Source organism: Saimiri boliviensis, chromosome 2 (genome assembly GCF_048565385.1).
Source record: "Saimiri boliviensis isolate mSaiBol1 chromosome 2, mSaiBol1.pri, whole genome shotgun sequence".
Taxonomy (NCBI): domain Eukaryota; kingdom Metazoa; phylum Chordata; class Mammalia; order Primates; family Cebidae; genus Saimiri; species Saimiri boliviensis.
The window spans coordinates 107,800,083-107,825,000 of record NC_133450.1 but is presented as its reverse complement, the minus strand read 5'-3'; the positions used below and the strand labels follow the sequence as shown (position 1 = coordinate 107,825,000).

Sequence of the window (24,918 nt, the reverse complement as noted above, 5' to 3'; positions counted from 1 at the left end):
GTGTGTGATGCTCCTCTCCCTGTGTCCATGTGTTCTCATTGTTCAATATCCACCTATGAGTGAGAACATGAGGTGTTTGATTTTCTGTTCTTGTGTCAGTTTGCTGAAAATGATGGTTTCCAGATTCATCCATGTCCCTGCAAAGGACACAAACTCCATTTATTTTTTATGGCTGCATAGTATATGTGCCACATTTTCCTTGTGCAGTCTATCATTGATGGACATTTGGGTTGGTTTCAGGTCTTTGCTATTGTAAACAGTGCCAAAATGAACATATGTGTGCATATGTCTTTTTAATAGAACAATTTATAATCCTTTGGATATATACCCAGTAATGGGATTGCTGGTTCAAGTGGAATTTCTATTTCTAGGTCCTTGAGGAATCACCACATTGTCTTCCACAATGGTTGAACTAATTTACACTCCCACCAATAGTTTAAAAGTGTTCCTATTTCGCCACATCCACTCCAGCATCTGTTGTCTCTGGATTTTTTAATGATCGCCATTCTAACTGGTGTGAGATGGTATCTCAATGTGGTTTTGATTTGTATTTCTCTAATGACCAGTGATGATGAGCATTTTTTCATATGTTTATTGGCCTCATATATGTCTTCTTTTAAAATGTATCTGTTCATGCCCCTTGCCCACTTTTAAATAGGTTTGTTCATTTTATTCTTGTAAATCTGTTTTAGTTCTTTGTAGATTCTGGATATTAGCCCTTTGTCAGATGGGTAGATTGTAAAATTTTTTTCCCACTCTGTTGGTTGCAAGTTCTTTTGTGAAGTAGTAACTTTGTTCACAGGAATGTGAGTTATTACTTAATATTCTGAACAATCAGCCTATTTTCCACAAAGTTACATACTAAATATTTTGGGAGGTTCATCCACTCACATACTCCTGAATTTAGAGGTAACTTACTTACTCTTAAATTAGGATTTTTTTCTTTAAAATATTTTTATATTAGCAAAATAAAACATTTCATAATGTATTATGTTTGAGATATGATAAATTAGTCTATTTAAATATGATTTTGGCCACAATCATTTTGAAAATTTTAAGATGTTTCAATTTAAATTATTGAAAATATTTTTAAGCCAGGAATTCTATGTTCAATTTTATGTAAATATCTTGAAACAAATTTAAATAGAAAATGTTATTTACATTATTATTGGAATACCCATTATTAATAACAATAGAGATATATACTTGATATTAAGATAATTAACATAATCTATTTCTATGAGATTAAAAATAAATATTTTTGAAGGTGCTTAGCTAGCACATATTGTCCTTTATTTGAGAGGTCACTATTATTATATCTGATAAAACAGACTTTGAACCAACAGACAAAAAGGACAAAGATGGGCAATCACATAATGATAAAGGGTTCAATTCAGCAAGAAGATTTAATTATCTGAAATATAAATGTACCTAACCTTGGAGTACCAAAATTCATAAAGCAGGTTTTTCTAGACCTATAAAAAGATTTAGACAGCCACATAATAATAGGGACATAGATGAAACTGGAAACCATCATTCACAGCAAACAGACACAAGAACAGAAAACCAAATACCACATGTTCTCACTCATAAGTGGGTGCTGAACAATGAGAACACAAGGACACAGGGAGGGGAACATCACACATGAGGACCTGGGGGTTTGGGGCCAGGGGAGGAATACCAGGGGAGATTGGGGAGGGATAGCATTAGGGGAAATACCTAATGTAGATGATGGGGCGATGGGTGCAGCAAACCACCACCATGGCATGTGTATACCTGTGTAACAAACTTGCATGGTCTGCACATGTACCCCAGAACTTAAAGTATAATAAAAAAAAAATAGTGAAATTTCAACAACCCACAACAGAATTAGACAGAATATGAAGGCAGAAAACTAACAAATTCTGGGCCTGAACTTGACACCTGACCAATTGGCCCTAACAGACATCTACAGAATATTCCACCCAACAACCACAGAATATACATTTTTTCATCTTCACATAGAATGTATTCTAAGATCAACCACTTGCTCAGCCACAAAGAAAGTCTCAGTAAGTTCAAAAAATCAAAATTGTACCAAGCACACTCTCAGATCACAGTGCAATAAAAACAGAAATTAATATTAACAAGATTTCTCAAAACCACACAATTACATGGAAATTAAACAATTTCCTGCTGAATAACTTTGGGGTAAACAATAAAATTAAGACATAAATAAAAACCATCTTTGTAATTGATAAAAATAGATGACATACCAAAATCTTTGGAGTGTAGCTAAAGTAGCATTAAGAGGAAAGTTTGTAGTGCTAGATGCCTACATCAAGAAGTTAGAAATATCTCAAATCAACAATTTATCATCACACCTAGAGGAACTAGAAAGAAATAAATCAAACCCACAGCTAGTAGAAAAAAAAAATACAGCAGAACTGAATGAAATTGAGACCCAAAAACTGATACAAAACATCAATGAAACCAAAAGATACATGTGTTTGTATGTTCAGCACAGCACTATTCACAATAACAAAGAACTGAAATCATCCTTGATGCCCATAATTGGTGGACTGGATAAAGAAAATATGGTACATATATGCATTGTATACTACAAATGCATAAAAAGGAACAAAATCATGTTATTTGGAACAACATGTATGCAGCTAGAAGCCATTATCCTAAGTGAATTGATGCAGAAACAGAAAACTGCCACAAGATCTCACTTATAAGTAGAAAGTAAACATTGGGTACACATGGTCATAAAAGTGGGAACAAGAAACACTGGGGAATTCAAGAAGAAGGAGAGATGGAGGTGGGTAAATGTTGAAAAATCTACCTATTAGGTATTATGTTTACTACCAAGGTGATGGATTCATTTGTACTCCTAACCTTAGCATCATGCAATCTACCTTTGTAAAAAATCTGCACATGGTTTTAAAAAGCTGAAAGAGAAAATGAATAAATATGTTACTATGTGAGGTCTCACAACAGGTAAGTGGAGCAATCTATGTTCGCATCAACATCTTCACGCGGCTTTCATTTAGTTACATTTAATAAGTTTGAAAATTGCTTATATTCCATTATACTTTAAATATTAAACATTTTAAATAAATTCTTAAAAATTAAATGATAGTGTGGGGAGTTGGGGAGAGATAGCATGGGGAGAAATGCCAGATATAGGTGATGGGGAGGAAGGCAGCAAATCACACTGCCATGTGTGTACCTATGCAACAATCTTGCATGTTCTTCACATGTACCCCAAAACCTAAAATGCAATAAAAAATACAAAAATTAAAAAAAAAATAAATGCTAGTGTCCTTTTATACTGCTTTAACTGTAAATGGATGAATGATGCTACTGTCATATAGGTAGAACGTGGAAGGTAACATTATTTGCAGGATACGTAATTAATCAAAAATATAATTAAATGCAAGTTACTATCTTTATTTAGTAAACAAGACAGAGAACAGCAAGAAATATTGCATATTTTGAACAGCTTAAAAGCAGTATTCTATTATATAAATAATTCATACTGATGAAGCAAAGTAACCTATGAGAGTATGAAGCTAATGTTACTACCAAAGACTGTATGTTGCATTAGCATTCAATCAGCATAGGTATTTAAAGATCCTTTTAATGATTTCTTGGAAAATGATTACGCATATGTGAATAATTCATTAATATAAAATCAATTCATCTATAGGATACCTATGTGCACTAGCAATGCTAAATATATCATGACTTGTTTTTACTCTTGTACATGTAAATATATTATTTTTCATTTATGTTAATGATCCTGCCTTTGTTCTGTTTGGGATAAAATCAAGTTTATTATTTAATATTTCTCAGATGTCCCCATCAGTGTTTCTCTGACTGCCATAATGTATTCTTCCAGAGCTAGCCAGTGATGGTCTAGGTGCTACTGGGAACTACAAGTGTGGCAAACACCCTTGGGTTATTATCTTACTGAATAACTTGAGGGGGAACAATTCTTTCAAATACTAAAAGCAATAAGATATCAGGTGAAAAAAAACATTTTCTTAAGATTGATTAAGAAACTGGCACAAACAAGGGAGTCACTTCAGTTTATTCCATTAGACCACCAGGATTACATTCTCCCCAGTTATTACATGTCATTTGGTAAAACTTTGGAGAAATATTATTTTATGCACTACCTAAAGAAATTCCTAAGGGTAAGATTAATTCAACCAAATATTATTGAACAAAGAATCTGGAAATCCAGTTTAAGATGAATTTAATTTTTATGTCAGTGTTTCGAAATGGCATTTCCAGTAATTGATCTCTAGTGATCCACCTGCCTTGGCCTCCCAAAGTACTGTGATTACAGGTGGTAAACCACTGCATCCAATCTTCTTTTTGTTTTTTAATTGACAAATGAAACACATGTATTTATGGTGCACAACATGATGTTTTAATATGTGTAGACATTGTGGAACGATGGCTAAATCAAGCTAAGTAAAATATGCATGACCTCACATACTTTTTTTTGCAATAACATCAAAAATCCACTCTCCTAGCAATTTAAAAGTATGCAGTATACTGTTACTAACTCTAGTCACCAGGATATACAATAGATCTCAGGATCAGTCATTTCTTGTAACCTATCTTAAGCTTCCATTAACTACATTTTGATTATCTCATTCATATTTACATCATAGTCAGTGAAATATTTACTAAGCATGACATTTTTAAGAAGCTGAACTTAAAAAAAAAAAAACTTCAGGAAACAGTCACATCTTAAATACATGTGATGTTGTTGGATGAGAGACAATGGCCTCAGAAAACATTTACAAATTAGCAAAAGGCGTCCAAAAGAAAAATCGAGACTATAAGATGATAAATGCAAGCCAGGGAAACTTTGTGAAATATGAAGCACTTTTTTAAAATCAAAGAAAGGAAAACACAAAAAAATATATAAACATCCCGCAGTCAATCAAAATTGAATTCGAAATTAAAATGTTTAGATTTAAGCGTCAGTAGGATTTGGGAAAATCTGGACCGCATATACTGGAGAGGATGATATGTAGTAAGTTCTAAATACATTTTAATAATTACTATCTTTAAAGTCAGGTTGATAACAAAATTAGTGTTTTTCAGCTATACAAGTGGTATTCTATCCATAAAGTAGTGTTATATCCAATAGCACCAATGAGCCAGGAAATGACAGGTAAATCTTCTTTATCTTTTAATTTCCACAGAGCTCATTCATTTATCTAGTTCTTTATGCTAATTATTGGCCCTGATATATCACAGTTTTCCTCTTTTCCTCTTTATGTTTTCTATAAAAATGAGTTCCAAACCTTTGTTTTCTTTATAATTTTTAAATACAAAATGCTAATAACAGTATTTCAACTAGGTTTTCATTATCATTAGCAAAGACTAAATATTTTCTTCTCAGTTTTCATAAAAACATTCTATGGTGAAGAATAGAATTAAACATTTTATATTAAACAAAGATGTATAGTAAAAACTTACTTCCTATGAACAAAAATCTGATTCTAATAGAATTTCAAAATTATTCATAAGTTAAATGCTAATTATTATTTTAAATTAGATTACATTATTGCCTGTTAATAATGAAATGAATAGCTCTTGCTTTCAGTATGAAACTTTTTGTGGTAGTTTTGGGTTTGGGTTATTTATCTATATGTTTATTTAGAGTTAGAGTTTTGCTCTGTCACTCAGGCTGGAGAGCAGTGACACTATCTTGGCTCACTGCAACCTCCGCTTTCTGGGTTCAAGTGATTCTCATTTCTCAGCCTCCCGAGTATTTGGGACTACAGGCACGTGCTACCACGCCTACCTTATTTTTATATTTTTAGTAAAGACAAGGTGTCGCCATGTTGACCAGGCTGGTTTCACACTCCTGGCTTCCAGTGATCCACTCACCTCGGCCTCCCAAAGTGCTGGGATTACAGGCGTGAGCCACCGCTCCTGGCCTAGTGCGAAATGTTTAATGGTAGTGCTTCTGAATAGCCCTAAGTTTAAGCTTTATAAGATGAACACTATATTATTCTGCATTAAAAACATAACTAAAATAATTAAGTAAAAGCTAAAAATTCTAATTATAATGTATATGTGTATAATTAATGTTACCAATTTTTTAATACTTAGGGAAATATATTATCAATATGTTGAAGCTAAAGAACTTGCTTTTAACTTAGGAACTACCTATTCTGCATAGGTAATTTTCATGCATCACTATATTGTGTATGTTTAGAAAAAAGAAACTTAGGGTTTATTCTGACATATGTAAAAATGCAGAGCTCACATTTAAAAACAGAAAAACTTTAGCCAATATTACAAAGTGTTGATTTTTGACCCTTTGTGGAGTCAAAAGCTTATATTGCCAACCTTAGATCAGTGAAATACAAAATATTTCTTACTGCCAGAATGTCCATCAGGTTACTAGCCCTGAAAATCTCATTCAGCTTTAAAATATTCAGGTTTAAAATTTCCTACATTTCTACTATTTTAAATACATTTGGAGAAGCACCATCTCTAAATTTAAATGATTCTATGTAATACACAGGAAAATTTTGAGGAACTGCCATGTAAATCAGGCATTTTCAGTTAATTGGTGGTATTATAAGATATTTAGAAATACAGACAATGTGAGTACAGGAAAAATTCTGTTTAAAAAAGGCAGTATTAAAATATTGAAATTAAGAAAATTGTTTGAATTAAATTTTAAAATGGAATTATTTTCGTTAATTGTGGAATGCTTTCAATATGAGTTAAACATTTTTATTAACGTAATTTATATATTTATTAATATAATTTATATTATAATTTTGTATTAGACAAATAAGATGACATATTTTTTAAATATTTGATTAAAATCCTCGTGGTGGTCAAATGCAGGATGCATCACATCCTATTTGAACACTGATTTATGCACATAAGTAACTGAATGTGTGATAACTTTTCATGAACTTTATGTTATTAATCTCTAACTTTTTAAAGATTTTGTATCCAGTTGGTACATGTGCAGGTTTGTTACATGGCTATGTTGTGCGATGCTGAGGTTTGAGCTTCAGTTGAACCCATTACTCAAATAGTGGACATAATAACTAATAGGTACCTTTTCAGCCCTTCCCTTCCACTTTCCTTTTCTTTGCTTTTGGAGTCCCTGGTGTTTATTGCTCCTATTTTTATGTCTGTGTCTACCCAATGTTAAACTCTGACTCGAAGGTTAAAAATAGACCCATGGTTTAAAACAACAAAAAGAACAGAAATTATGAATTCTATATTCTATTCTTGGAAATTAAAAAAAAATTATTTGTCAGATATATAAGAACATTTTATATTTCTATCTATAATTACATAAATTAACTGAATTCATATGTAGCCACAAACATAATAATTAATAAATGTGTTAATATTTCTAAAAGACATTTGGTATTACAGAAAATGGAAAGCAAAATGCTTCTGTGCTATTAACAAAGTATGAGTTAATTAATACTTTTTCTCATTTTTTAGCTAGCTAAGGTTTTAAAAATTATTTCCAAATGAAAGTTTTCCCCAGATTGACAGAAAGTGCACTGCTTTTTTCAATCATTTAAATGCCTAAACATTACTTTTATTTCTAGTAAATGTCTTCTTTCATTTTATTTTCATGATATTATTTTATGAGAAATTATATGAGATGTGAGACACTCACATCATTTTCCTTGCTGAATCCTATTCTTTTCAGAAATATTCTACTAATTTTAGGTTTGGTGTGTAAGATGTATCATTAGGTTGTTTATTTAAAATTTTGCTTCTTTTTCAATATAGGCCCTCATAGTGATAAATTCTGTCTTAGTTCTGCTTTGCTGTATCTCACAGGTTTTGGTATATTTTGTTTTCACTCTAGTTGCTTCAAAAAATTTTTCAGTTTTTTTTTCTTAATACCTTCATTGACTCTTTTGTCATTCAGGAGCACATTGTTTAATTTCCATATGTTTCTATATTTGTAAAAATTTCTCTTATTATTTATTTGTAGTTTTATTCCATTGTAATCAGAGAAGATGCTTGATAATATTTCAGTTATTTTGAATGTTTTAAGACTTGTTTTATGAGCTAACATATAGTATCCTCCACAGTGATTCATGTGATAAGGGGAAAATATTTATTCTGCAGAAATTGGAGGAAATGTTATGTAAATATCTATTAGATGCATTTGTCGTAGAGTTGATTAAGTCCAGAGTTTTTTTGTTGATTTTCTATTTGAGAGCTGTATCCAGTGCTAAAGTGAGGTGTTAAAGCTTCCAACTATTAATGTATTGAGATCTAACTCTCTCTTAGCTTTCAAAATATTTGCTTTATATATCTAGATGCTCAAATCTTGGAGCATATGCAGTCCAATTGTATATCTTCTTGCTGAACTGACTCCTTTTCAATATATAATGATATACTTTGTCTTTTATTGTAGTTTTCACCTGGAAATCTATTTTTTTTTTTCTGATATAGGTATAGCTACTCTTGCTCTCTTTTGGTTCCTATTGACATGAAACATCTTTTTTCATCCCTTTATTTTCAGTCTGTGTGTGACTTTATAGGTGAAGTGTGTTTCTTATAAGCAGTAGGTCACTGAGTCTTGTTTTTTCATCTATTCAGACAATTGATGTCTTTTGATTGGAGAGTTTGATTCATTGACATTCAGTGTTATCATTCATATGCCTTCATTATTCAGAGCATATGTGTATGGCACCTTGAAAGATTCAGCATGTTCTCTTTCAACTGGTGCTGTAATTGAGTTTTTGGTATTCTATTATGCTATTGCTCTATTCTCTCATGTCACCATCTTCAAGCAATTTAGTAAGACTAGTAAATTCCATAGGCAGGAGCCAACTGTAACACTTACTTTGATATGAAATAAATTCCTTGACAAAAGTAACTTTGGGTGGAATGCTAGAACAAAAGCCATTCCCTAAGTCCACAGATTTTCATACTGGCATAAGAGTTATGGTCTTGAAATACAGAATAGAGGAACTATCTTTTATTTAATGAAGCAAAATAGTTGACATCTCTATGCCTGGAAGGAATTTTGGGTAATCATTGTATCATGAGATGCCTAGCTAGTCCTTCAAGGCAATTATGCCTCACCAGTAGCTCTGTATCAGCGTAACATTGGTCTTTGTTCTTTGCAGTTCAGCTACTGAGCAATGGAAGTAGCAAGATCAGACTTGGTGAGGAAACTCCACTGTTGTTGAGTTCATATAATAACTCCAACTCTATTTTTGTGAACATGCCATACTTGAGTTCATAAACTAAGCACCAGAAAGCTGGCAAATGAAGCTTATTGATGTCCACAGAATACACACACACATGCACACACACACACATACACACTACCTTTTCACACTGTGGTGAACATTCAAATGAAAGCAAAAATCTTACTACCTTTTGCCCTTTTCTAATAATGTTTATTTATGCCTCCTTCAAATTGCCAATCTTTCATCCTATTCTTTCTAGTTCCCAACCATGAGACCAAGCCATTAGCCATCACATGAGACGTCAATCACCACCTGTGGAGGTCTGTTCTGCACACCCCGACTCAATGATAGATGAACAAATGCACTGTCATACCTATTTCAGTGATTCGAGTTGGCTAGGGATGGTCGTCAGCTGCTTTCAGAGGGTGAATGCAGCCAACTGACCAAGACCCCCATTACGTCCACACATTTATTCAGTATAAATTTCATAATGGAGGTTCTAAGTCAACATGCTTGTGGATAATTAACATGGTTAAAAGAGTGGTTTTATGAATGATGAAAGCTCTAGGTTCTGGGGTCCCAGAGTAAACACCATTAACAGGTAACTCCCCACCGAAAGGATCATCAGCACAAAGTTTACATGAGTAAACAGAGTAGAGACAAAGGGCTATGGGGTAAACAGACTTAACTGGGAAAGCCTCAAGCCTTTTACTGTCTCTTTCTACTATGCTAATGTAATGAACTGGCTGCCTTCAGCTTGTCCCAATAAAACCTTTCAGGCTTCCACAAGGTTTGAGACTAATCTATAACTTTCCCTAATATTTCCCCAATATTTTGCCAGCCACCCTGAGTGAACTCCAACAATCACATATTAATTTGTGCAAATCCATATGTATAATCATTTTTCAGTATAAAGTAGATAGCAAAATACATTTCTCTCAGTTCTGTCTATTGATAACATTTCATTACTGCCTTCAGGGAAATTCTTGATTGACAGCCATCTAATTCTGTTTGGTGCAAGTATCTCATTAAAATAAAGTTATTAAAACAGTAAAATTATTTTCTTATCTATTATCTGGTGTTTATGGTCTTTCAATGAGGTTGTAGATGTAATTGAAGGAAAGGAGAGGATGAAACAAGCGTAGGTGTTCTAGGAGTCTCAGCTACCTGTTCATGCAACTCTCTTGTGCTTCAGATCTTTTGGAGCTGAAATTCTCATATTCTCTTTGTACTTAATGTCAAACTGTTAGGCTATGCATGGCTAACCTTTTGGATTGCTCAGTTAGATAATATGTACTTCATGATGAGTCACTGAAATCCGTTTATTATTTGATGTCATGTGCTAAGATATTCAGTCTCTTTTAGGGTCTTCAAAACAAGACAGAAGTCGTTTTTCACAAAAAGAATCTTCAGAAAGGTTTCATGATTTTGCAGAATCTCAGTCCCAGAATCACAATGCATAATTTAGAGAATGAGATTTGGAAGTGAGAGATATTTAAATAGCATAGAGATGCTATAAGAAAAATAAGATAGGTTGAGCTAGTATCATACAGATCCTTGTGAACCTTGAAAAATAATTTAACTTTATTTTCTAGCAAATAGGCACCAAAATGGGTGAAGTTATGGAGTAACATAAAGCATTTGCCTTTTAAAAGGATACATCAGGCAGTATAATTAATAATAGATTTGGGACTGAGGACAGTACTAAAGACAGAAAGTTAGGTTGTTTTTGCAATGGATCAAGATAGAGATGATAGGGGAATAAAAAGAGCATAGGCAAAGGAGAGGAAGGAGAGTAAAACACAGAGAAGTTTGAGTTCACAGCATTTGATGTATATTCGGATATGGACTGTGAGGGAGAAATTAAAAATTAAGATAATAATCACATATAGTTCTCATTTTGATAGTAATTGTATTGTTTTAGAGACAAACAAAATCCATTTTAAGATATTTCACAGAGATTGAAAGATCTGTTCGGTAGACAGAATGATGGCCTCCCCAAAGATATCAATGTCCTAATCCCTAGGACCTGTGAATATGTTGCTTTACTTGGCAAAAGGGACTTTGTAGATGTAATTTGGTTAAGAATCTTGTATTGAGAAAATTATCCTAAATTATTCAAGAGAGCCCAATGTAATCACGAGGTCCCTGTAAGACGGAGTTAGATATCAGAGTTAGAGAAAAGAGATTTGAAGTTGCTACATACACCACTGCCTTCGAAGATGAAGCAGAGGCCACGCACCAAGGAATAGGAACACTGGCAGTTCCAGAGCTGGAAAATGCAAGAAAACAGGTTTTCTGTTCAAACTTCCAGAAGGAATGCTGTTGTGCTAACCTCTTGATTTTAGCTCAGTGACGTTTCTGACCTTAAAAATTCTAAGAGAATAAATTTGTGTTATTTTAATCCATTAAGTTTGTGAGAACTTGGTAGTGATAGAAAATTGCCGTAATCTGGAAGGATGATTAAGAACTAGAATACCAATTCTTTTAGTCACAACTATGATTGTTAGAAAATGTGGCCGGGCGCGGTGGCTCAAGCCTGTAATCCCAGCACTTTGGGAGGCCGAGGCGGGTGGATCACAAGGTCAAGAGATCGAGACCATCTTGGTCAACATGGTGAAACCCCGTCTCTACTAAAAATACAAAAAAAATAGCTGGGCATGGTGGTGCGTGCCTGTAATCCCAGCTACTCAGGAGGCTGAGGCAGCAGAATTGCCTGAACCCAGGAGGCGGAGATTGCGGTGAGCCGAGATCGCGCCATTGCACTCCAGCCTGGGTAACAAGAGCGAAACTCCGTCTCAAAAAAAAAAAAAAAAAAAGAAAAAGAAAATGTGTGAATGGTATGATGCAAACAGGCATTTACCAAGTCTCAGTTAACGTAAAGGTGTGAGAGAGAATTTTATGGGAAGAATTTAGTTAGTAGTAAAGTCTGAATAAATTAGAAGAAAATTTTATGAAGGAAAGGGCGAGTAGGAAGATGGAAAACAGATATTAGTAAGAGAAACGAAAATGTAAAGATGTGTTTTATCTGTGAAATGACCAAAGATAGCAATAACTGTGTATCATTATATTGTTTTCAATCATGTTGTTATTTTTAAGTATTATTTATAAAATTTTGCAACACACTTGCCCAAAATAATTCTAAAAATCATAGTTGGAGTTATTGCATCATCATCTAATTGCTCACTTTTGCTTCTCCTTTTTTCTTCTTCTATTTCTGGTTGTGGTAGGAAATATTAAGAAATGACTAGACAAGAGAAAAAAGGACCCATACTTTGGGAGGCCGAGGCGAGCGGATCATGAGGTCAAGAGATCGAGACCATCCTGGCCAACACGGTGAAACCCTGTCTCTACTAAAAATACAAAAAAATTAGCCGGGCATGGTGGCAAGTTCCTGTGGTCCCAGCTACTCAGGAAGCTGAGGCCGAAGAATGTCTTGAACCCAGGAGGCCGAGGTTGCAGGGAGCCCAGATTGTGTCACTGCACTCCTGCCTGGTGATAGAGCAAGACTCCATCTAAAAAAAAAAAGGAAAAAAAGGACCCGCAGAAGTGGCTTCTTAGCATAATGAAAAGTACAGGGATACTTTTTATTATTTATTTACTTATTTAGAGATGGAGCCTCGCTCTGTCACCCAGGCTGGAGTGCAATGGCACAATCTAGGCTCACTGCAGCCTTCACCTCCCGGACTCAAGTGATTCTCCTGCTCCACCTCCCAAGTAGCTGGGATTACAGGTGTGGGTCACCACCTCACCAATTTTTGTATTTTTAGTAGAGATGGGATTTCACCATGTTGATCTTGGGAAGATCTGGCCTCAAGTGATCTTCCCATCTCAACCTCCCAAAGTGCTGAGATTACAGGCATGACCCACTGCACTGGCTCAGGAATACTTTTTAAAACACACACACAGACAAAAGAATGGAACATCATCAGCATCTCAGACAACTTCCTCATATTTATCATTATCCCTAAAAGATAACCAGTATTATGACTTCCATTGCTGGATTTATTGCTTTCTTTTGAAATTTATATAAATGAAATAATCAGTATATATTATTTTTGCAATGGATTTTTTTGCTCATTATCTTATTTATGAGATTCTTCTCAATTGTTAATATAATAGTAGTTTGTTTTTCCTGGTTTAGGGGCTTTTACAAATATCACTGATATAAACATTTCTGTATTTATCTGTTCCTGCACAAATATAAATACAGTCATTCATTGTATAAGAAAATTTTGATTAAGTATGGATAGCATATAGAAAACTGGTCCCATAAAATTATAATACCATATTTTGGCTATACCTTTTCTATATTTAGTATGTTTAGATACGCAAATACTATTGTGTTACAATTGCCTACAGTATTCATATACCATATAGCCTAGGTGTGTAGTAGGGTATACATCTAGGTTTGTTAAGTGTACCTTATGATGTCCACAAAATGACAACATCACCTAATGATGCATTTCTCAGAACATATCACTGTTATTAAGTGACACACGCCTGTACACATTTCTCTTCAATATGTACCTAGAAATAGAATTGTTGTGTAATAGAATTTACAAATTTTCAGATTTTTCCAAAGTTGTATCAGTTTATATTCCCACCAGCAACATATAAGAATGCTAGTTTCTGCACATCTTCATCAACAATTGTCAATATTGTTGTTCTTAGTATTTATGTCGGACGCATGGTGATGCTAATTAATGACTTTACACTTTCCTGATGAGTTAATTTTTCATCTGTTTATGAAAAAAGCATTGGAATAATGCCCAGTGCCTTTGTGTATTATCTTTTCTGAATTACCTTTACAAGACTTTTGCTACTTTTTAAAATATAGTAGCCTTAACTTTAAAAAAGTGAATTTTATGATATTTTATATATTCTTGACTAGTCTTGACAAACTATATTCACATATATAGTTTATGGACAATTTAATCCTGAATAATTCATCATTTCTTTTTTGCTCCATGGTTAATGGCTTTCTGTCTAGTTTAATAAACCTTTGCTTATTCTAAGGTATTTAAGATATTCTCTTAGAAGTTTACTATTATTTTTAAATGTGTGCCAAAAATTTATCTGAAATTAATTTTTGTTTATAAAGTGAAGTAAGATGTAAGGCTAATTTTATTTCCTATAGGAATAGTTAATCGACGCAACATATTTATTGAAAAGACTATCATTTCACTGCAGGGTTGCCTTTGCCAAAAGTGACATTACTAGATGCATGTGGGTCTATTTCTGAACTCTTATCTGTCCCATTGGTCTATTTGCACAACCTTTAGCCCAAACAACCCTATCTGTATTGCTTTAGCCATATAGAAATTTTTAATTATCACATAATTTAAATCTACTAAGATTGTTCATCTTTATCAAGATAATCTGGGGTTATCTGAACTCTTAGTCTATTTCATTGCCAAATGCATTTTAGAAGGAGCCTGTTAATATCCATATACACAAACACGTATACATACACACATATAATTACTGTGGTTTTGATTGTGATTAATTTAAATATATAGAAATTTTGGATAGATTTGACATATTTCCACCTAATGTAATTTCCAGTCGCCACTCTGCTCTCTTTATGGGCCCGTTCTACAGCACCACATAGATACAAAGTTGCAAATTTAATGTCAAAGCACATCTACTCAACATATTGTATAAAATGTAAAATTCAACCTAACCATATATTAGGTTTGTTTGATTTAGTTTAGGGTTGGTTAGATTTGGTTCATAGTGTAATTACTAGTTTTAAATAAAAGCACAGTCGTAGGGAATGCCACACTACTACAATGAAAGCAGGCATTTGTCAAGTTTCAGTCCATTTAAAGGTATGGGAGAGAATTTATGCAGAATGTAAGTAGTAAAGTTAAAAAATTTAAAATTTAAAACACTTGCATAGTAAAAATATTGTACGCTTCAGATTCTTTATGTTTCTGTTTCTTCCTTGTTTCCTCCTTTCCTTCTCTTTGTTCTTCCTCATACTGTCTCACTGTAGATTTTCTGAATAATAGGAAGAATAATAAACTAGAAATCAGATAACCTGAATCGTCCTGGTCACACCTAAAGTCAACAGATTTGGAGCAAGTCACATAGCATTCTCTGTTCAATAATTGGAATTAAGAACATGGTCCATGAAGCTAAATTGCCTTCTTCGAACCTAGCTCCACCACTTAGAGCTAGGAAAATTTTAGCAAATTATTTATCTTTCCTGTTCATTAATTCCTTCATCTGTAAAATAGAGATAACAATAACATCTAAAATTGCTATGAGGATTAAATAAATTATACATACACAATATTATGAAGAATGCCTGCCATATGTAAGCATTATTGTTTTTTATTATTATGTCTGTTTCCCTTTTTAATGCTGCTTTTAAAGTGAATTATATTGTGAAAATATGTAAAGGTAATTAGAAAAGCAAAAAAAAAAAAAAACACAAAATCATACAAAAGTAAAACTCAGCAATTATTTTGTTTTCCAGAATAATTATCTTATTACTGGTCAAGATTGTTTGTTTATATTTTCATCTCTATCCAGTACTAGAATAATTTCAAAACACTCTGTATTTTCACTACATATGTATGATACTTTTTACATTATTCTCTCTTTTCCTAAGATGATTTTCTTGGTGAAGCTTAAATTTGAAGAGCTTTGGTATTGGGTTACAGGCCAATCTGCTTGAGAAAGAAAGAGAAATTGGCTCAATTACTTATTTGGTTCAATGGAGGATAAGAAACGATTTCGGCCATCTGATCAAACTTGAAAGTCATAAATTTTGAGTCAAATTTAAAGACATATTTGAATAACAAGAAATGAAATTTACATCTTAAAAGCTTCAGATTGGAACTCTAGATATAACATCATACCTTGGGGATCTTGAAATGAGTTCATAGTAAAATTTTAATGATAGCAATTTCTAGGAAGTTCTATATAAATAAAATAAACTACCTGCATTAATATGTGCTCTTTAAAAAACTCAGTGACATATTTTGTGTAATTGGTCAATGTAAAAATCAACTAAGCAAAAAAATCCCTTACAGAATTTGTGAAAATATATAAATATTAATTTTACTCAATACTAAATAAATCTTTTAAAGGAAATTTCTTGAAGAAGAACCACTGAAAGCTGTTAGAACTTGGGTATGGTGATTTCTTCACAAGAAATTTACTAGAACTTATAGATAATAGAAATTTCACTTTTAAAGTCTAAAATTATGCTGTTCAGTAGAAATAAAATAGAAATCAAATACATAATTCAATTTTTTCCTCATATAAACATTTAAAAACACTAAAATAGAAAGATGAAATTAATATTAATTATATACTTATTAAACGAATATCTAAACTATCAGTTTAACATATCCTTAATATTAAAAATCACTAATGAAATATTTTACATTATTTTTTCTTATTGTTTTATTCCAAGGTTTTGAAATCCACTGTGTATTTTGTACTTACGATGTGTCTTATTTTAGACTGGCTACATTTTAAATACTCAATAGCCACATGTGACTAGTGATTACCATATTGGATAGTATAGGTTTTGAAATTTTGGGCTTACAATTATTCCACCTCTTTCAGCTTCTTTGACCCTTCAAAGGGTTTAGTGCTGTAAGACAGGGGCTAACTTCTCCTTCAGGACACTTAATTAACAAAGTCGGAAATGGTAAGAACTGACAGGAATTTCTAGTCTCTCATTGCGGATTCAAGCCTGCTCATGCCATAAATCCCACATGTTTATGGGATTAACCTGGTTTTAGCTGTCCTCTTCTTCACAACCTCATTTCCTGTCTGTGAACTTAAACCTTCAGCTTTACACACAAAAAACAACAGCTTTGATGAGTTTGTTTAACCAGATGCCACAATTGCATAATGTTAAAGCCCCGCAATACATCGCTCATCTACCATACAGGAATGGTTTCGCTTCTCTTGTTGACTCTGAGTTATACACAATTTGATGTTGAGAGTGAGGCTGGCAGAACTGAATCTTAGCAACACATTCTATGAATTAATTTTGCATTTTCTGGAAGTGATCTAATTAGATGTAAAAGCATTCAATCTTTCCAGTGATGAAGGTGACATGCAGTGGCAGGACAGTTATGTGAATTGTCTGATAATGTAGATAATGCAAATGCCTACAGAAGGTGAAATTTTTGGTAACAAAGCATATATTGCTTTAGAATATGCTTGCAAATATAAGGATTATAGCACATCTTATCACAAGTGCACCAGAGGGCATGTGGAAAGAACATGCTACGTTCTCACTTCAAAAGTCCACATAAGGGACCTAAAAGCCTCTGACTGCTCTAAAAAACACTTACTTTCTGTAGCCACAAGGGTGGAATTTCTCAAAACAAAATGTAAAATCTAATCTTGCAGGTGGTTGAATTATAATGCAAATTATATTCCCAAATATGCAGCATGTCCTTTGTTGCAATTAAGGCATTTCTTAGGGAAGAATGAAATCTTGAAAATTGAAATGTAGTCTTATGCACTGATTCAATGAAACATAGGCTTTGAATTCTTTCATTCCATTGAACTTCTTTCAGTGGCAGAAACAGCTCTTCCATCCCTTCCATATGGAGACACTCTCAACTTGTCTGAAGAACCCATAATGGTCTCACCAGTGGTAAGTACCTTACAGGAAATTGCTACGCTTCCTCGGAGTCTATCTTCACTGTGTTTTCCTGCTTCTAGACCTATTTATAAATCTATACACAGACTCAATTCCCAGAAGGTCCCAAAGAATGAGGTACAAAAAGAGGACTCTTTAGGAAGATGAGCTATACAAGAGAGTTGCATGATTTAGCCAGGGAATATGTGATCAGAGTATAAAAAATATAAGTTAAATCAGAAAGAGTTTACTGGTATGGATCATAAGCATAGACTCTGGATAGAGTGGCCATGCTTGTCATTGCTCTAGCAGTTTGTTTGTCTGGATGACAGAATTCTTCACTCAAAATTGTCCTGGAACAATTAAAATTAAAATACCAGAAGGTGCTCAGGAAGCCATCCAAAGAAATAGGGAGATTGGAATGCTAGAGTGGATTTATCATGCAGGATCTGCTAAACATACCCTTTCACTATGTCCCTTGGGAAGGTCCAGAGAGCATTCACTTTACGAAGGCTGTGAGAAATTTATGAAGGGAGCAGCTCTGTGGTGACATTCCATGTAGGCCCAGAATTACAGTGGTCTCTTCTCCATGTATAAAACAAATGCAGATAAGTAGTCTAAATTGTGAGTTAGATTTTAGGTAACAATGTAAATGTTAATATAAATTTGAAACAGGAATAAAAATAAGTAGCATTTGATTATTTTAAAGTAAGTGCTGATTTATGTGGTTTCCTATGTGAATTAAGACAGCCTGCGTTTTTTTCTTGTTCGCCTGTGTGTGTATGAGGGTGGCAAAGAAGGGGAGTGAGGAGGAGGAGAGAGAGGGAGAAAGTTGAAGAGTAATTGGTTTAAGAGATGAAGTATGTTGCGTAGCTAAGACTGTTGTTTGTTTAAAAGTATATTAATGTCTACAACTATGTAACAGTATCCCAAATTTAGCAGCTTAAAATACCAGTTTATTATCTCACAGATCTGTGGGTCACAAATCCTGGCACTGCTTAACTGGATCCTCATTAGGCTGTAACCAGCAGGTCAGGCAGGGTGCATGCTCCTTAAGGTTCACCTGGGAAAAGCTCCTCTTCCAAGCTCACTCATGTTGTCTGTCAAATACACGGTTGCTTGCTTCTTCAAATGCAGCAAGTGGGAAAGTCTCTGCCCTCAAGTAGGAGTCCTTTTTAAGGATTTTTCACCCGATTAAGACAGGCCCAACCAGGACAATTCTTTCTCCTTTTTTCTTTTTTATATTAAAATCAACTTATTTGAAAACTTAATTAAATTTTGAAACTTTCTTCACCTCTATTCTACTGGCTAGAAGAAAGTCACACGTACCACCTACACTTAAGGGAGGGGACCACATAAGTTTATAAATTATTGGGGTCACCTAAGGATGTAACTGACACAATGTGATATACCAGAAGCCCAAAGGATACATGGATGGAAAGAAAAGCGAAGCGAAGAATGAAGAGAAGCAAAAAATGAGGGACGGAAGAAAGACAAGCAAGCATTTGTGAAAGGAATTTTGGTAGTAAATACTCAGCTATAAAATTTTAATTCATTTTTGGCTTTTTCCATACAGACCTCCCTTCATTTTCCACCATCCTCCTAGATCTCTATTCTCAGTTTTCCATACATTTAACTTGATATCACTCTCTTTTACTTATTTGTTTTTATGTTTATTGTCCTTTGCATACTGGGGAGGTACTCAAAATTAGGGACTCATTCTCATCCACATTCCTCTTTATCATCCCCAAAGTTTGAACAATTTATACAAAGAAAACACTTTATTCATTGTATCTTAGGAAAACAGGAATAAAATAGAGTGCATATCATGTTCTAAGGACAGAGCTTCTCTCTCACTTGCTACTTTATCACTAAGTGACCTTACATGAACATTAATTAATAGAATAGGGCAGAGTTACTCAAAAGAAAATAAATACCTGATATTGCTAAAATTCTGATGTAACCCCTTGAATATTTTATCAAGTCAAAATGAATAGAAGCCAAAGGTAAACATCATTGAGAGTTCAGAAAGCATTGTGTGATATTCACAAAATGCAAGTTATGGTACCACTTTAACTTGATATTTAGCACAGTAGAAAAAAATGTGTTTGGGCAGAAGGTGGGCAGACAGATGCTTGAAGTAGCTTTTTTCCTTTTACTGCAACTTTGGAGGAGTTATTTTCTCAGTTACTTATCTATCAATTGACAGTAATGATAATTACTATCTCTAGAGTGAATAAGAGAATTAAATGAGTTTAAACACAATGGTGATTTTATTTAGCAAAACAAAATGTCTGCTAACCAATGAATTAAAAAAAAAAAACACTGCTCTTAGATTTGGGGGAAGGAGGGATAATCAAAAGCTACTAACATAAAGCAAAACAAGTTGAAACCAAGCAGATTCAGAAAGCAGAAAATAATAGCTTGCTGAAAACAGAGTCTATATCCAAGATTTCTTTTTGGAATCATAATAAATATTTTTAAAAGCTGATCCACTGCTTTATTTTTCCATACATATAATTCCATGGATAAGTAGATATATGAATGTTTTTAGCACAAGATAGAGTAAAAAACTTCTACTGAATTGTACAACTATAAATAATTTCAGAAACAATGTTAAATGCTTCACACTCTGCTAGTTTTATTTTATCCACATGTACCAGCCCCATTTCTATTCTCTTTCTGATCATTGTATATTTCTAATCTGTAACTAGAAGAGATTGGCAAATCATTTATTTATAATAGTATGACAAGCCACCAATCAAAGCATCTGGCTTCCAGAATCAGATTATTCTAATTCCACCCACCTTTTATTTAGTGGTTGGAACAGAGTCCCAGGAACATACAATACCAGGGCAAGAAACAATCAATGCTAACACAAGCCACACAGATAATCAGAATTGAATCAGTGGTTTCCTATTTCTCTTTCATAGGATTCCAATTTTCTTTTACCTTATCATAGACATGGACGAATAACCATTTCAGGATAAAGCTAAACTAATCAAAATAAATAAAAACCCAAACCACCTGTATGATCCAGACATTTGAAAGCAGAAGAGTTGGCTAATACAGCATTTCGTGAATGAAAATTTTAGCTCTGCCTGCTTTCTTCTCTATTTTTTCTCCACAGGATAAAGAGGAGAAACCTTTTTCATTGAAAAATGATAGCTTGATTAGTACCTCTTAGTTGCTTAGCTCAAACATCAGTGTTAGGGTGTATAACAACACTGAGGTTCAAACATAATAAAACTGGGCATGTTTCCTAGCCAGTATTTTACTTTACATGATATATATATAGTGAATATACTATACTTCTTTGTGGAGGAAAAAACAGAGAATGTTGTAGATGCTTAATAAATTGTTTCATTTAAACCTCAAGCCTTAAAATTTAAATGCCCTTGCCATTTTACAGAGGCGTAAACTGAAGATGATGTTAAATTACACGTAGTTTTAAAACCTAGAATCAAAAATATCTATCTGAGACATCTAAAATGAACACACTTGTAGCTTTTTATTTTCTTACTATTTCACTGTCAGTGGTATTTACACCACTTTTTTTTTGTAACTTTGCCTTAAAATTACAATCATTCGGGTTGAAATGAAAGAAAAGCCATCTACCTATTATCACTACCATGTCCGCATTTTTCTGTAGTTCAGGACATGTCCAATTTCATTCAATACCATTCAAAGGATTTTCTTTTCATTCTTTCTGAGACAGTATTACTCTCATTCTTAATGAAGACAGGTCTCTCTTCATTAAGCTGAATAAGAGTGCAGAATTTCAATTCTTTGGAGAAATTCAAAGCTATCTATCCCTATTACTTTTTTATTATTCCTTTAGGGTCTCATTTAGTACTAGCTGGTAAATTTTAAAGGCCAAAAATGTTCACTTCAGATATGTTTTCTTATTCTGAGATAGAAATCATATCTGGAAGGGCAATATAAGAGAAAAAAGATGGGATCTGAAAAGATTAGAGGAGTTTCAATTTACTGATTCATTCAATTTTGCGATCAAGACTTTGTATTTCAATTTTAGTTTTCTTCTTTGGTAGAGCATGCAATTTATATAAAAAATAAAGTGTCTACATACACAATTCTCATTAATGTTTTAGATTAGTTTCCAATATTTTTCCATCAATTTATGTGAATCAAATCTACTCTTAGGAGCCCTTTCACAGTTCTTTTCTTTATATCCAGACCTTCTCTCTTTCGGCCTTCTCTGATTTTTTCTTTCTTTATCCCTATCATCTCCTCTTTTCACTGCAGCTGTTAAGTTTAAAAAAAATCAGAAAGCTATTGATGTCGCTATCTTTCTCCTGTCACTTTCATCAGTAAAAAACAGAGTTCCAATGTGCAGCATCCAGTTGCTTAGCAACAATATTTTCAACCTCCCTGCCAGCATGAAGAGTGTGAAGCTGGGCCTGTTAATGTGGCTGCATGACCGAAAAGAGCATAGTTTGAGTGGAAATAGGAAAATTAAGCCCTGAAAAGTTCAACAATTTCAGGATATAATGAATGCAGAAAGTACGAGCATTTTACAGTGGGAGCTTCCTTTTTCTGCATGACATATCACTTGCAGAAAAGTTTCTTCTCTAAAGCAACCTTCTAGGAGTTACGCAATCAAAAATGCCAATAGGACTGTGTTCTGCATCCAGTTCTTAAACTGATCTATTGCTTTATTTTTCCATACATGTATTTACAATTCCATGGACAAATGGATATTATGAATGTTTTTAGGACAGATAGAATAAAAAACTTTTAATACTTTTCAAAACTTATTACTATTATTTTAATGAACAAAAACTGGTGGCTCTGCTATGTAAGTTTGTGGACACATTCTTTTTCTTTTCAGGACTATTTTAACCCTACATTATTTTTTTCTAAATAATAGAAATATGTATTTAGTTCATGTTTAGTATCTTTATAGATTTCTTGTTTTTATTTTATTTATTTATTTATTTGCAAAGACAAGTAAACATTTATTTTTGTACGTTTCCTCCTATGTGTATTTTAAGTCTTTCTCACAAGGCCCCAGGAATCACCAGATTCAGTTAGGTCCCTGGGCTTGTCCACTGCTGCAAGAGTCTTAGGGAGCCTTGTACAAATGCTAGAGTTACTCAATTACCAACATTAAACCCTAGGATAAGAGGTGCAGCAAAACAGAACTCCTTCCTCCATGGAATGTGCTGATTTCAGATGAGGCAGCAGCCAATGTAGAAAATGCTGGAATTTTTTCTTGGAACTGGATTGTGATGAGAGGTGCTTGCCATGAACATAAGCTACTGTTTTTTTCTTTTCTTTTTTCTTTTGAGACAGTTTCGCTCGTTACCTAGGCTAGAGTGCAATAGTGTGATCTTGGCTTACAGCAACCTCTGCCTTCCGGTTTCAAGAGATCCTCCTGCCTCAGCCTCCCGAGTAGCTGGGATTACAGGCATGGGCCACCGTGCCCGCTAATTTTTATATTTTCAGTAGAGACAGGGTTTTGCCATGTTGGTCAGGCTGGTCTCGAACTCCCGACCTTAGGTAATCCGCCCTCCTCAGCCTCCCCAAGTACTGGGATTACAGGCATAAGCCACCTCGCCTGGCCAGCTACTGTCTTTTCGTTGACCCTTCCTTTCCAGTTTTTAAAGATACAGGAGGAAATAATCTTCTCTGAAGATACTTGATACAAATTCTCCAAACCCAAAAACACATGCTTCCACTTCATTGGTAAAAATTTATTGCAGTTTGGCCCCTGGTTCTAGTTCAGCTGGTGGATGAGCTGATTGATGCGTTCCATAGCCAGGTGTGCCCATCTCCTTGAGGAAGCCCACTCTATTTTTGGTAGCATGAAGGGCCACTGAGAGGCGGAAAGGGCGCAAGAACCATGCGATCTCCTGGAAATGCTTCCCCAGGAAGGCAATTTCATGAATGAGGTCTTCCAAGCAAATGACACCAAACTTGCCCAGGTGCTCCTCAGTCACAGTGTTGTCTGTCAGAGGGATGATCTCATTCTTGACCTTGGCGTGTCCAAGTTTCAAAATGAGTTCCCGGACAGACTTCCGATTTGGAAATCCCCAGGTCACATAAGGTTCCACTATACGCAGCATTTTTAGGTTCCGGGGAGTGACTTTTACAAAGACACCACTAAAAATTTTCTTTAGGCGAAGTCTTGCAATGGTTCTCTGCACCAGTAAACTCACACCATCAATCCTTTCCATGCGTACAACAAAGGCCAAAGAATGTTTATCTGGCAATCCCAAGGCGTGAGGCTTCACTTCCAGTCGTCTGACACATACCTTGTCACGTGTCTGCCACCAGCAATCATGTAGGAATGATTCCAATCGCTTAAACTTGGGCCCTTTTCCTTTCCTCTGCTCCTTCTTTGTCAAAAGTGCCTGCTTTGGCTGAGTGGCTTTGAGGGCTTGATAAGCCTTCCTCTTTTTCAGAAGATTTTCTGGAACCAAAGGGATTTTTCTTTGCTCTTGCTCTGCCATCTTTCCGGTGTAGCAGCTACTGATCAGATTTCTTGTTTTTAAATAAAATGTTTTGATAATATGTTGTTCATTGGTATGTGTTTGAAAATGGATAAATGACAGAAAGACTGTCAAAAGAGATTCATAATCATAATTATATGTAAAAGTATACTTTCAACAAGTTTAAAAACTATTAAATATGCTTTATATTTTTTCTATCACTTTAATAATACATTTTTTTGCATATAATTATATATCTTTATCAGGTCACATGACATTTATGTATACTTTTATCAAAAACTAATTATAAGTTAATTTAAAAGTTGCTATTTGAATTTAACACATTTTAATATAGCGTGGTAGTATTCTATTTTGAACATAAATTGCAGAAACTGGTGTCTTGTGTTCCAGATTTACTTTGATGTTTTTATCTGCTTGATAATCTGGAACATGTTTTATAATCTGTTTTAAGATTCAGCATTTGCATATTAAGTGAAAATAATACTTCCTAATTTCAGTTCTAGTACTGAAAAAAATGAGATAATGAATATAAAACACTAGGCATGTCCTACATGTAAACAATATTCAATAATTTTAAAGCCATTGTTACTTAAAATTTTTAGAAAATAGT

General features: G+C 33.9%; 1 pseudogene; it reads right to left on the bottom strand.

Moving 5' to 3' along the window:
• Window positions 1–23,572: 23,572 nt before the first annotated feature.
• LOC101032750 (large ribosomal subunit protein uL30-like 1 pseudogene) lies at window positions 23,573–24,329 on the bottom strand (annotated as a pseudogene).
• Window positions 24,330–24,918: the final 589 nt, after the last annotated feature.